The sequence below is a fragment of the Protomyctophum bolini genome, assembly GCF_963924005.1.
Source record: "Protomyctophum bolini genome assembly, chromosome: 4".
Lineage (NCBI taxonomy): Eukaryota > Metazoa > Chordata > Actinopteri > Myctophiformes > Myctophidae > Protomyctophum > Protomyctophum bolini.
In genome coordinates, this window is record NC_137865.1 from 25,330,176 (window position 1) to 25,342,675 (window position 12,500).

The window sequence follows — 12,500 nt, forward strand, 5'->3', positions numbered from 1 at the left end:
CCTGGACCTTTCAGAGACCCCACAGCACACCGGACCTTTCAAAGACCCCACAGCACACCGGACCTTTCAAAGACCCCACAACACACCGGACCTTTCAGAGACCCCACAGCACACCGGACCTTTCAAAGACCCCACAACACACCGGAGATTCAGCTCTAATGGCTCTACCTCCTGTCCAGCAGCACTATCACGAACGCAATTACCACAGCACTCCTCAGCTGTGCCTGTGACACGCTCACAGCCTCTATGAGATGTCCCCACTACACTACTGCAGCAACAGGCATGGCCGTGCCACGGTAAGAGACATGCGCTCCTTAACTTTGTTGCAAGTGGATGTTAAAGAGGCATTTAACCATTAAACCTATGATTTTGGGGAGTTCTGTTGTTTACGCTTGGCTCTAAACTGTTGCAGGCACACGACACGGCAGCAGAGATCCTGAAGGTGAAGGGGGAACTAACCCGGTGGGCCATCTCCAACCTGATGGAGTTCATTTTCAATCCCATTTCCTCCATGTCAATTATGTATTTACCTGTTGCATGTATGTCGACATATCCGTTTTTCAAAAGATACAAAGGAGAGTTAAGAACACTTCCTACCTGGTTGCAATTTAGGGCCTTAGGGCTAATTACGACTTGAGGATATAAACTGCTCAACGAGGCGCAATCATAAAAGCTGATGCAAAGATGACCCCTCAACAAGGGATCGTTTACCTACAAGAGTCACAATCATCCATCCTACTCTCACATTATTGCAAAACAGAGAAAATATGAGCATAAACATGACAAGAAGACAACACACTACATGCCTTTCATGATTTTCAGAATCATTATCATTAATATCATCATCATTACAATTAATATACGGTACAGTATATCATTAATACAATAATCAGTGTAAATGACAACATACAATGTGGTTGTACTTTACAACCCTACTTATTTGAAATAAAAAAGAATCTGATGATTGATCGGCTATTTGATATGAAAATAAACCTCGCATTCACAGAATGAATTATCATTAGTAATTAATTATTTTCAGAAAGCTTGCAAAGCCAGTCTGACATCAGCACCACTATAAGACTGCCCCCTAGTGGCTGGGCCCAGCATCACAGACCACCAGTGTTTATACATGGCCAGCTGCAGATATGTCCTATGTTCCATCCCACTGGCTCATCAAGCCAGCAGTTGCTGCCGTCTAGAGACAGTGAGTAGATCTCTCTCATATAAGACATCTGTGTGTGTGGTTGTAATACTCAATACTCACATACTCAATACTCATGTGGTTAGTAATTCACTCATGCTCATACCTGCACTTAAAAGTCTGAGGAACGACGAGTCGCTGTCCACTGTGCTGTTGATCTTGATCTCAGCTGATTGGAAACACCTTCCTATCAGGGGAAAGAAAACAAAGTCAGTCACGCCCCATCAGGGTGAATGTATTGCACATCAGTGGTTTGCTGCTAAAAGCACTGAGTTACATATGTGTTGAAGTGGAGTGGTGCAGCTGGAGGCCACACCCAGACATTTGAATGACAGCCAAACACACACGGCTGGAGGGCACCCAGGAAATGCCCTGCAAATGCTTAGAAGAGCCCCATAAAGCAACTCTCCCAAACCCAATGCCGCCGCCCAATCCAAGAAACAGACACTGTTATAGCAGGAACAACAGCACTTCAGTGAGGTCAAAAAAATCGTTCCTGAATCCTGAATACAATAATGCAATGCAGACAGCATACAATACCAATCCATTGATTAGACCAAGCCCATTAATTTCACAGAGAAGTGCTGCAGGGTTCATTATGTTAAGATCATCATGAATACAAATGGGAGGACATTGTGCGGATATACATGTAACAAGTAATGAATTAGTATGACTTAAGTGTGTTCACCAACAATATCAGGTACCGGCACTTAATATTTAGAGTCCCTGAGAAAAGGATATTAGCTCTAGCAGCATCAAACCATCTCACAAGCTCCACTGATGAGTTTACAGATGAACCTGTCGTTTTTTTACCCTGACAGTCTTTGCCACGGGTGTAGCGAGCAAGGGGCATGTCTGCATTTTTCATTTATTTTGTTCGTTTATTTTATGACCATAATTGTATCTGGTAGAGTGATATAAAGCTAAAAGCAATTAAACAGATGCAAGCACTTTGCAGCTCATTAAATAAGTAACATTGATAACTAAGAGCAGACTCCAATAATAAAAGACAGTAGGATTCAGAGACGTGCAGTGAGTGAAGCTGGCAGTGCAGTGACAGACAGACGTTATTTGTGAGAATGCTTGTGGTAATGAGAGCTCACAAGGTTCTTTGAATCAGCCTGAGGTTAGAGTACATAAAAGGCATTCTCTCCTCTTAGCCTTCAGCGTAAAGTGATATATTAATGGAAAGACTGACATTGACTCATATTACAGAAAAACCAAGGCACCCAATCTTAATTCCAGCTGAAGTTATCCCAGTAGGATGGGGGTATTCCAGAATTTATTTCAGGATTTGAGAGGTCATAAACAAAAAGAAGCTAAGTACAAATTCTCTTTAATATTTCAAGGGTAAAGCCGTATCTCAGCCACTCAGCATAAGCCTACATGGCTGCAGCTTATGGAATTGTAATTAGCACGGTGTGTTGTACAGGAGGACTTCACAGACATTGCACTCATCATCATGTCAGAGTGACAAGCTTCATGTGCAGGTCACAAATAACATTCTGGCCAATTGACTTTGAGTTAAAGTTGAAGAGCTAAAGGTCAAAGGTTGCCCGAGTCAAGTCCAGCACCACCAAGTAGATGTTTGATAAATTCAGCCATTACAAAGTATATCAATATACAGGCTTTGGACACTCTATAATCACTACCGGTATATTGATTGATAAGCTAAAAGCAATTGGTTTGATAGTACATCAGTGAGCTGGATGCAATCCTGCCTGGAGGAGAGAGAACAGGTGATGGAGGTGAACGGAATGCTGTTGATGCACTCTCCCCCATCAAACAAAATGTTTGGTCAAACCATTGAAAATGCATCAGAGCGGCCATTAAACACAGACACAAGACAAACGCAAGACAGGTGTCTTGAATTTGTGAATGCAGCCCAGTAAGGGCATATGTCAACCCCACCCGCTCACCTCCGTCGCACCCCCTCATGGTGCTGCGGCCATCTTGGAAACTAAACACAATACAAACAATGGCAGAGGGTGGGGCCGAGAAAGGCCCTTATTATGTAAACAACATGACATCAGCCTGCGACTGCAATTTGTTCTTGTTCGCGGATGACTCGGCTATGCTGCTCAGACAGGGACAGATTGCATGTTGAAAAAGCCCTTGGCTATAACTTGGTAGGGGGAAAAAAATGTGCACCTGGCTCGCTGATCACCTGGGTAAAACTGAATCCCTTCTCTTTGGGTCTAATAGAAACGTCATCAAGGCCAACGGCTTCACAGTAAAGGAGAATTCCGCAATACCCAATTTTACTGAATTCTGTTGATAATGTGTAGGCTATGTGAACCACTGTTCACACCTTATTGGCCGAGGTTTTCCTCCGGCATGCATATGCCGATTTGCTCAGTGACAGACAAAACAAACTCTGGTCATTGTTAATGGCATTTAATGTTTGTGTTGGAGACAAAACAAACATTAAACTCTGTCCATTGTCAATGACGTTTTTAATGTTTGTCTAGACAAGACAAACATTAAACCTGTGTATAGGGGGAAAAAAGAATACATCGAGGACTCTAACAGGAGCATTCATATAGGTTTCTTCCACTATGCATGTACCTCATGATGCCACATATAGCACCACAAAGAAAGACTATGCATGTATCTCATGATACCACATATAGCACCACAAAGAAAGACTATGCATGTACCTCATGATGCCACATATAGCACCACAAAGAAAGACTATGCATGTACCTCATGATGCCACATATAGCACCACAAAGAAAGACTATGCATGTACCTCATGATACCACATATAGCACCACAAAGAAAGACTATGCATGTATTCATTCTTATAGTCTTTCATCCTCCGAAGAGACTGACTGGCTGCCGTCATGATCTAAATGTAGTTGTCTGAATGGATGATATGTTCATTGTTATGTGTATAAGTACTTATACACATAACATGTGTATACTATGAAGTACTTCCAACGGCAGGCACGGCTAGAGTACAGCAACTTGCAATGGGCCTACAAGGCCTACACTACACCACAAAGACACCCATGTACCTGTCAATCACCAGAGGGGAGCTCCAATAATCACATTCAAGCCAGATTTGGCCCTACCAACAGCTGTAAAGGAATGTGAATCCCTATTCTCCTTCAAAACAGCTCTTAAAGAGCACTTACAGGTGGCTGCAATTCGAAACTGGCCTCTATAAAAAGTCTAAGCTCTTTTTTGAAAACTGTTATACAAAATATGTCAACAAATACAAGAAACAGTAAATACATAATGATTCATACAAATGATCAGGCAAGTATGTGTTCTAAAAATCATACTTTGTATGTAAAGATATTGCATACGGTATACAGTAAGTAATGAAACAAAATTATTTATGCTTGATCAAAAAAAACTTCAGTTTTCCTTCTTACCCATAGATAATTATAGCCTTGGGTCCCGACCCGAAACAGTTAGATGATTAACATTCTCCTACGGGAGGGAGAATAACTCCTATGTGCGCATCAACAATGCAGAAATAATTTAGCAAGAAATCAGCATAGCAGCATAAAATCGATAGCATGCCAAATGTAGGGGGTGGGGGCCTGGGGTGAAGGCCTTAGACAACCCAGAGGGCAAAGAAAGCTACAATGGCATAATAGAACTGCCACATGTGGAACGCATTGTGGGCAATTACAGTACAGTAGTTGAGTTACTTATACAAGCTATGCAATATGTACACAAGCAAAGCCACACTGCTCTGAGAGAGGGGGAAAGGATTCTGGATGCTGGTTAGATAATGAAGAGTGCATAAGCCTTACGGGCCCATTTAGTTCCATTTGCACACTCTGAGTTAAATGAACACTAAGGATTTTACTGTGAGGTGAGAGGAGCATCTGTGTGCCGACGGGCCGCCTCATCAACTTGGATCCCACATGGTTGTGATTACTAACAGGTGGGCAGGACAAAGGGGTGACTTTCACAGTGGTTTCAACTGTTCATTAAGAGGCCTGTTACTGAGACCGCGGCTAATGGCGGCGAATGAGCAGTGACGTAGTTCAATTGTGTTTGGTAGACACTGTGAAATCTACTGGCATTATTTAGCGCTCTCAAACAGAGGTAAAAGTCTAAACATTTGTAATGTAAGTGTTTTTAGACCAAACATTCGATAGTAATCCATGAATGGTAGCTTGCAACATGTTAGCGAATTGAAACAGACAGTCAGACAGTTTGTTTAGAGCCTTTGTGGTCTTGCCTTCTCAATATTCAAGGAGGCAAATCGGTCCTCCCACCGCCGACAATCGGATCACTGAAAATGTCCAAATTTATTCTGACACGTCTACTGCATATACCACAATATGAGCGCCATTATCCGCAAACCTTTATTCTGTGAGAGATCTAAAAGCGTTATCTGGTTTCGTTCAATGGTTGGCGTAGAGGTGGCTTGGCGGCTGCATGTGTAACATTGGAAAGCTGAGATGTTCAAGGTCCACAGGGGCTCTCTCTCTCTCTCTCTACAGGGTCAACGGGCTGCACTCTGACGCCACTGAGAGAGATACTGTATATGAATTATGAACAGTATGTGTCTGTATGTGAACACACCACTGAGACTGCCGCCGATGCTGCTGTGCTGCCTCTTTAACACTGTATCACAGCAGCTGAGAAATGTAGACCCAAAACCACTGCCAAATAGAAACACTGGGTAACGCAACTCCGTCCCAAACACTTGGTTCTTATCAACTCTTGTTAATATTGTGCTGGGGATACGCTAAACTGTGGCTGAACACACAGAAATGCTCCAGAGAGGGAGACCGGGAATGGAGGCCTCCCACTATGTGGGCCTTTTCACACCCAGGAGAAAAATCCCAAATTAAGGCTTTAAGTCTGTCGATCTGTGAGATAGGGTGATGGTGTTCACACGCTCGTCCCCGCTGGATCTGTAATCGTAGATTGTTGTTTATATCGGAAAAGAGCGCAGCTCTCTCTAGAAGAAGGCCATTTTCTTCAGAAGTGCGACCAAAAGTATGTGATATTCCCAAGGTTAAATATGTAACCCGACATAACAAAATACAGAGCCAACAAATGTTCTGGAGGAGAAAAAAGGCCTATGTACACTCAGTATAAAATCTTTCCATGGACCCTTATTATGCTAAAGACAATAATAGACACGAAGGAAAGGCATCATATAAAACATGCCAATAATCATATAGATGGGTATTAATTCAGTATCTATCTCGTTATCCACTGATACGTTTTGTTTATTTAAAAGACTGGGCCTTACTCAGCTCTCCTGGGCAGAGATTTGTCAATCAAGATGTGGAGTTTCATCCAACTGTCTCACAGTCAGGACTATATTTGGACAAAGAATACTCGCCTGTCCAAACAAGATGCCACAAGTCAAAATATGATGATTCAAATTGTCTCCCCAGTGAGTCTCTTCCCTTCCTCCTCTCCTCAACAGACTGAGGCTCTCTTTCACCACTGACGCCTCTGGTTTCCCACCACCAGGATGGCTGGCATGACGAGCAGTGCTTCCCTGCCTGCCACCACTGTCAAATTTGATCCGTCTGCCGAGCGGTTTGTCTGTCATTTGATCACACATGCCGCGCTCAGTGGAAAATGGCGGCAGGAGTGTTTTGCTGTTTCGTGAAAGCCCACAGCTGTTTCCCTCATCTCTCTTATGTTTTCCCCAATACAGATCACTTGCGTGGATGTAGACTCCACCTGGGGTAGAGCCCCTTTGCTTATTACCTTACATATCCAACATATCCTGTCTGTAAGAACTTTCACCTGGAGGGACTAGCTGAATCCACTGAGATGCTGTCATCCCATCGGAGACATTATACTGTATGCATGTAGTGCTTAACATTTTCACTTGGGGCCACAATAAACAACTGAGGTAAGCAATGGGCCTGCGAAATGGCAAACATTGCTTGCCTTTCCCAGAAACTACGAAAAATGATATACAATTTTAATACAGTGTGTGTGTGTGTGTGTGTGTGTGTGTGTGTGTGTGTGTGTGTGTGTGTGTGTGTGTGTGTGTCTGTGTGTGTGTGTGTACCATTTGTATGAATTACAGAGAGTGCTATATCCTTACATACACATGTGGTGTTCCAGCTCGGAAAAGACATACATTTCATACAGTAGTACGTACAGTATATCCCCTGTGCAGATCTTTCCTTTGTGGATGCCAGATGCAGGATGGCAGGGCTGGTTACAATATTGTATTCCCTCATCAGCATCATGCAAGTCTAAGGATGGGTGTGCACCCCCCCCCTTTAACCGTGTTCACATTATCCCTGCCTAATCAGCAGACTGCCGTCTCCGCTCCATGGGTGCGTCCCATGAGGTGGAGGTGGGGGGCTCCAGGGTTGTCTAAGCCCATTAGGGGGTCCCCCACCCGCCCCCCCAACACACACACACACACACACACACACACACACACACACACACACACACACACACACACACACACACACACACACACACACACACACACACACACACACACACACACACACACACACACACACACACACACACACACACACACACACACACACACACACACACACACACACACACACACACACACACACACACACACACACACACACAAACCACAGATACTAGACCCCTGTGTGAGCCCACGAAACCTGGGCAGCGGACATGTGGAAGCAATCACAGCAGAAAGGAATGAAATGATTTATAACCACCTAGCTAATATGGAGATGGGAGTAATAATGGCGGAGATCTAATGTCTAATCAAAATACATCCACACACAGTACCAGCACTCAGCTCCTAGGACTGATAATGTGTCTCAGAGTGGAGAGGTACACCAGTAATGGCCTGGAACAGATGTCTCATCACAACCCATACATTACATATTAGTGGTTCTATAACAAATATTAGCCAGTACTACTGTTCACACGAACCTGTCGTCACTGCCCAAATGCACTACTATATCAGTACCATTTATACAGCAACAAACCTAAACAGTTTCAACATGTAAATCATCTGTAATTAAAGGATTTGAATAATGAATAATGAAAAATAGTAAGACAGTATACAGTAGGACATCTAGACAACTCAATGCTGTAGTTGTAACAACAATGTATCAGACGTTCTTATCCAGAGCGACAATAAGCAAGGATCACAGGTAAACCAAGAACATATCAGTCTAATCAATATACTATCAAAAATAATAACATTGAAACTATAGGATATCAGGTAAACAATGAACCTACAGTAGCATGTCATTAAATTACATTGTTACTTGTGGTCATCGTTGTGGTCAGCTAGTAATGAACTGCAGTATAAGGAATAGGATGACAGAGTGTCACAGTTAGTCTTTGGCTAAATGCAAAAAAAGAAACAGAGGTTATCACCACCGCCACCAACAACATCCTCCTCTACCGACAACAGGAGGTATTGTACTGAAAGAAGCCAATGAGTTCAAATACCTGGGCTCATACAGTAGGTCAACTCATCAGAGCATATCCTTAAAGTGTTCTCCTATAGTCTGTGAATGCTAAGAACCTGAAGCCTACCCTGCAGAAGACCTTGGATGGGTGCTACACTGGCAGAATATCAACGAGAACGTGCACAGTACCAACAAAAATCTGCCAACAAGTATGGGGAAAAGCCAGGGGTGTAAACTACTGGTGAGCTAGCCGGCTAGCATGAAGGATTGAGATGATTGGAGAATAGATGCCTTTGGAGAGAGAGAGAGAGAGACATGAAGTGATGTATTCACCATTCACCAACGAATGTCATATGACTAATGACACAATGTTGTCATTAGACTACCCTCAGCACTGATTCTAGAAAAATAAGTGCCAGCTCAGCAAAATGTTCAAACTGCGTATCTTATTACGGAGGTACACAATGTAAACATATATTATCGAGCCGTGACAGATTTGTTAAAGATACTTCTAACATAAACACTATTATTGTAATCCATCCGTTCAGTTTGCTTTGTAGCTGAACCCTCATGTAGTCTACTCTGCCAAGACATAAATCTCAATAAAATGTCTTACATACAATTCAAAACCATATTACTAATAAACCATAAAACCTCTATGTAAATTGGAGCTCCTTGAGTAAAAGAAAACACAAAATATCTGAACACAGATACAGAATTTTGGAACTGTCTCGGACAGATGCAAACAGATGCATTTCAATTGTTGCCATGAAGGGAATATCCTACCGTCACAGCCATATTAATCTCAATCCAGGACAGATGGTAAATTCTGGCTATTTAGTACTTATATAGGAACACTGTATTGTATTCATCGTCCAATGACATGCTTGGTTAGGGTTAAAGGTGATCCGATTCCCATTCTTCCCATTTTGTGTACTGAGATGTCAATGTACATGGAGGAAAATCTACTGAATGTTTTTGTTTTATACAAAAAACATTCCACTCTCAGGCAGAGCAGTTACTTGTCAGAACACCCCTGCTGAGGCCACGTGATCACAGGTCTCTCTCTCTGTCACGCACGCACACGCGCACACACACGCGCACACACATGCAACAACGTTACGAACATAACAGCAGGTTACAGGTGAATACAGAGGGCGGCCTTAAGGAACGGGAGGCCCCGTTCATGACGTCATAATTTTAATAATTCATAATTAATTAAATAATAAATAAAATGTCAGTGTGTATTATCGGACTTCAAAGCATGAACAGCATACACAGCCAAGTAGAAAAATACACAAAAGCAGCTTGATTCAACCATTTTTTACTTTACGGTATAACTGGAAGGCTATACATATACAGCATAGCAAGCAAGCAAGGCTATACAATGATGCAATCGCAACTCTCAGCGCTGCTAGTGCAGTGAGTGCACACACTGGGAAGTGGGAACAATTACAACCAAACAACACAGGTCAACGTGACATGACAGGTCGAGTACCTGCAGTGATTATTAGCTGCTGCCAACTAGTGGTAAGTGGACGTACAGGATGAGGCTGAATAATTGACAAGGCTGATTGGAAGGCTGCGATGCAATGCAATATTACTTCTACTACTACTACTACTACTACCTTACTACTACTACTACTACTACTAATATACCTGGGGTATATTAGGACTATAGTAAATAATAAAAAAATAAATCGCCATAATATTTTGTAAAGAAATACATATTTAGCACCATGCTCGAATGCCCCGAAAGAAAGCAGCAAATGAAGAAAAATGAACACTCATCTTTTACTTTCTCTAATAACAACCTAAAACATGAGTCTTGGTTAAAAAAAAACTAAAGTTGTCCTTTAATGAACAGTAAAGACATTAGGATTAGGTTAAACCTGGCTGTTAGCCTGGTCCGGAGCAGGCTAAATCCACAGCATTAGTTTCCATGGTAACTAGTGTGGCATTGCTTTCATGAAACTTAATCAAGCCTCAACATATCCAGGTTAACTGGCAAACTTAATCTGGCAAGATTAACCCGTTTTCATGAAACCGGTTAATCGCTGATCCAGGATATATTAAACCAGGATATCTGTTAAATCTCTAATCCAAGTTTTGTGAAACTGGCCCCTGGAGATTCAACTGGCCAGCAGAACACAATGACCTTGAGGGAGTATAAACCTCTATAAGGTCACAGAGATACTGCGGTGCAAGACCGTTCAGTGATTTAAAGACAAACAATAAAATCTTGAAATCAACTCTAAAACGGACGGGGAGCCAGTGAAGGGAGGCCAGAACAGGTGTAATATGGGCACGCCTACGGGTTCCAGTTAGGAGACGCGCAGCAGAATTTTGGACCAGTTGTAGACGTGCCATGGAAGTCTGGTTTAAGCCAACATACAGTGCATTGCAGTAGTCTAAACGAGTGGAGATAAAAGCGTGAATGACACGTTCAAAATAGTTCAAAGAAAGCACAGACTTGATTTTGGCAAGCAGCCTCAGGTGATAAAAGCTGGAACTAACTACAGCGTTTACCCGTTTGTCCAATTTGAGTGCATTATCCAATTTGACCCCAAGGTTAGAGACGGGTTTGGCATAAGGCTGCAGGGGACCACTAGGCTCATTTACACTGAGGAAGTTGAGAGCCATCCAGGCCTTAATGTCATTGAGACAGTTAAGAAGGGGTGTCAGGGAGTCGTTGCTTCCCTTTTTTAGGGGCATATAGATTTGGGAATCATCTGCGTAGAAATGATAGGCGATGCTGTGTTTCTTGAAAATTAGTCCCATAAAGGGAGAACAGTATTGGCCCGAGGATCGAGACCTGGGGGACTCTGGAAGACAGGGGGGAGGAGGAGGATTCAAAGTCTTCAAATTTTACTGAAAAATGTCTATCAGAAAGGTAGGATGAGAACCAATCTAGGGCAGAATCCCTGACACCAACACAGTGCTCTAGTCGAGAAATTGGAGTCTTGTGACAAAGAGTGTCAAACACAGAGATTAAATCTAGAAGCAGCAGAATGTCACACACACACACACACACACAATGTAATGTTTTTCCTAATATATCTTCACGTAGCACTATGTGCATCGTGAAAAAAAGAACAAAAACTAGTTATGTTGCTCAGCTGAAGATATGAAGAGAAAGCCAGCGCTGTACATACATGTACAGTACCTCACGCACCCCCCCCATTCATCTCCCAGACACGTTTACTGTCATCTCTTCCACTGCAAATGGTCCGTGAGCAAAAGCAGAATCAGCTCCACAAGCCATTATTTATAAGTGCATTACTCCCTGGGCAAACTGTTTACCACCCAAGGACGTTTTTGCAGATATATCAATCATACCTTTAATAGCAGGCCGTTTATCATTTGGGGTCTTTTCGCGCACACATGTGAGGGGCTCTTGGAGGAAGGAACAGCAGCATGTGGGATGAGCAAGTGAGCAGAAACATGCTTCATTTTATGCTCCGTCGTATGACAAAAGTATAAATCGGGCTTCATGCCATGGTCTCTGCTGCACAGCAGTGTAGGACGTACATGAATTAATACATCGGTCTAATATAAGACATTCAGCTGCGTGGATCTTGTAAAGTCTGATGACATAAACAACGGTTCCCATAGCAGCCCAATTTGTACGTTGTTATTGTTATACATCTTTTCAAGTGAAAAACACGACAGGATGCTTCAAGCCATTTTCCAGCATTGTGCTATCACTACATTAAGTGAACTTCAGGGAAATAATATGTTGTCTTCTGTGACAAGTGTGGGGAGAAATGACGTAAACAACAGAAATAATAAAAATGCCTGGCGCACAAACCCGAACAAAAACAGGAACCATGATTGTGACCTTTCTGTCTGTGTGTGTGTGTGTGTGTGTGTGTGTGTGTGTGTGTGTGTGTGTGTGTGTGTGTGTGTGTGTGTGTGTGTGTGTG

General features: G+C 42.7%; 1 protein-coding gene across 2 annotated transcripts in view; it reads right to left on the reverse strand.

Moving 5' to 3' along the window:
• znf469 (zinc finger protein 469) overlaps positions 1 to 12,500 on the reverse strand; it is a 259,292-nt gene that overhangs the window by 241,437 nt on the left and 5,355 nt on the right. For both annotated transcript variants that reach the window (XM_080761755.1, XM_080761753.1), the window contains exon 2: positions 1,308 to 1,388. The gene's annotated coding sequence lies outside the window, so the exon portion shown is untranslated. The remainder of the gene's footprint in view (positions 1 to 1,307; positions 1,389 to 12,500) is intronic.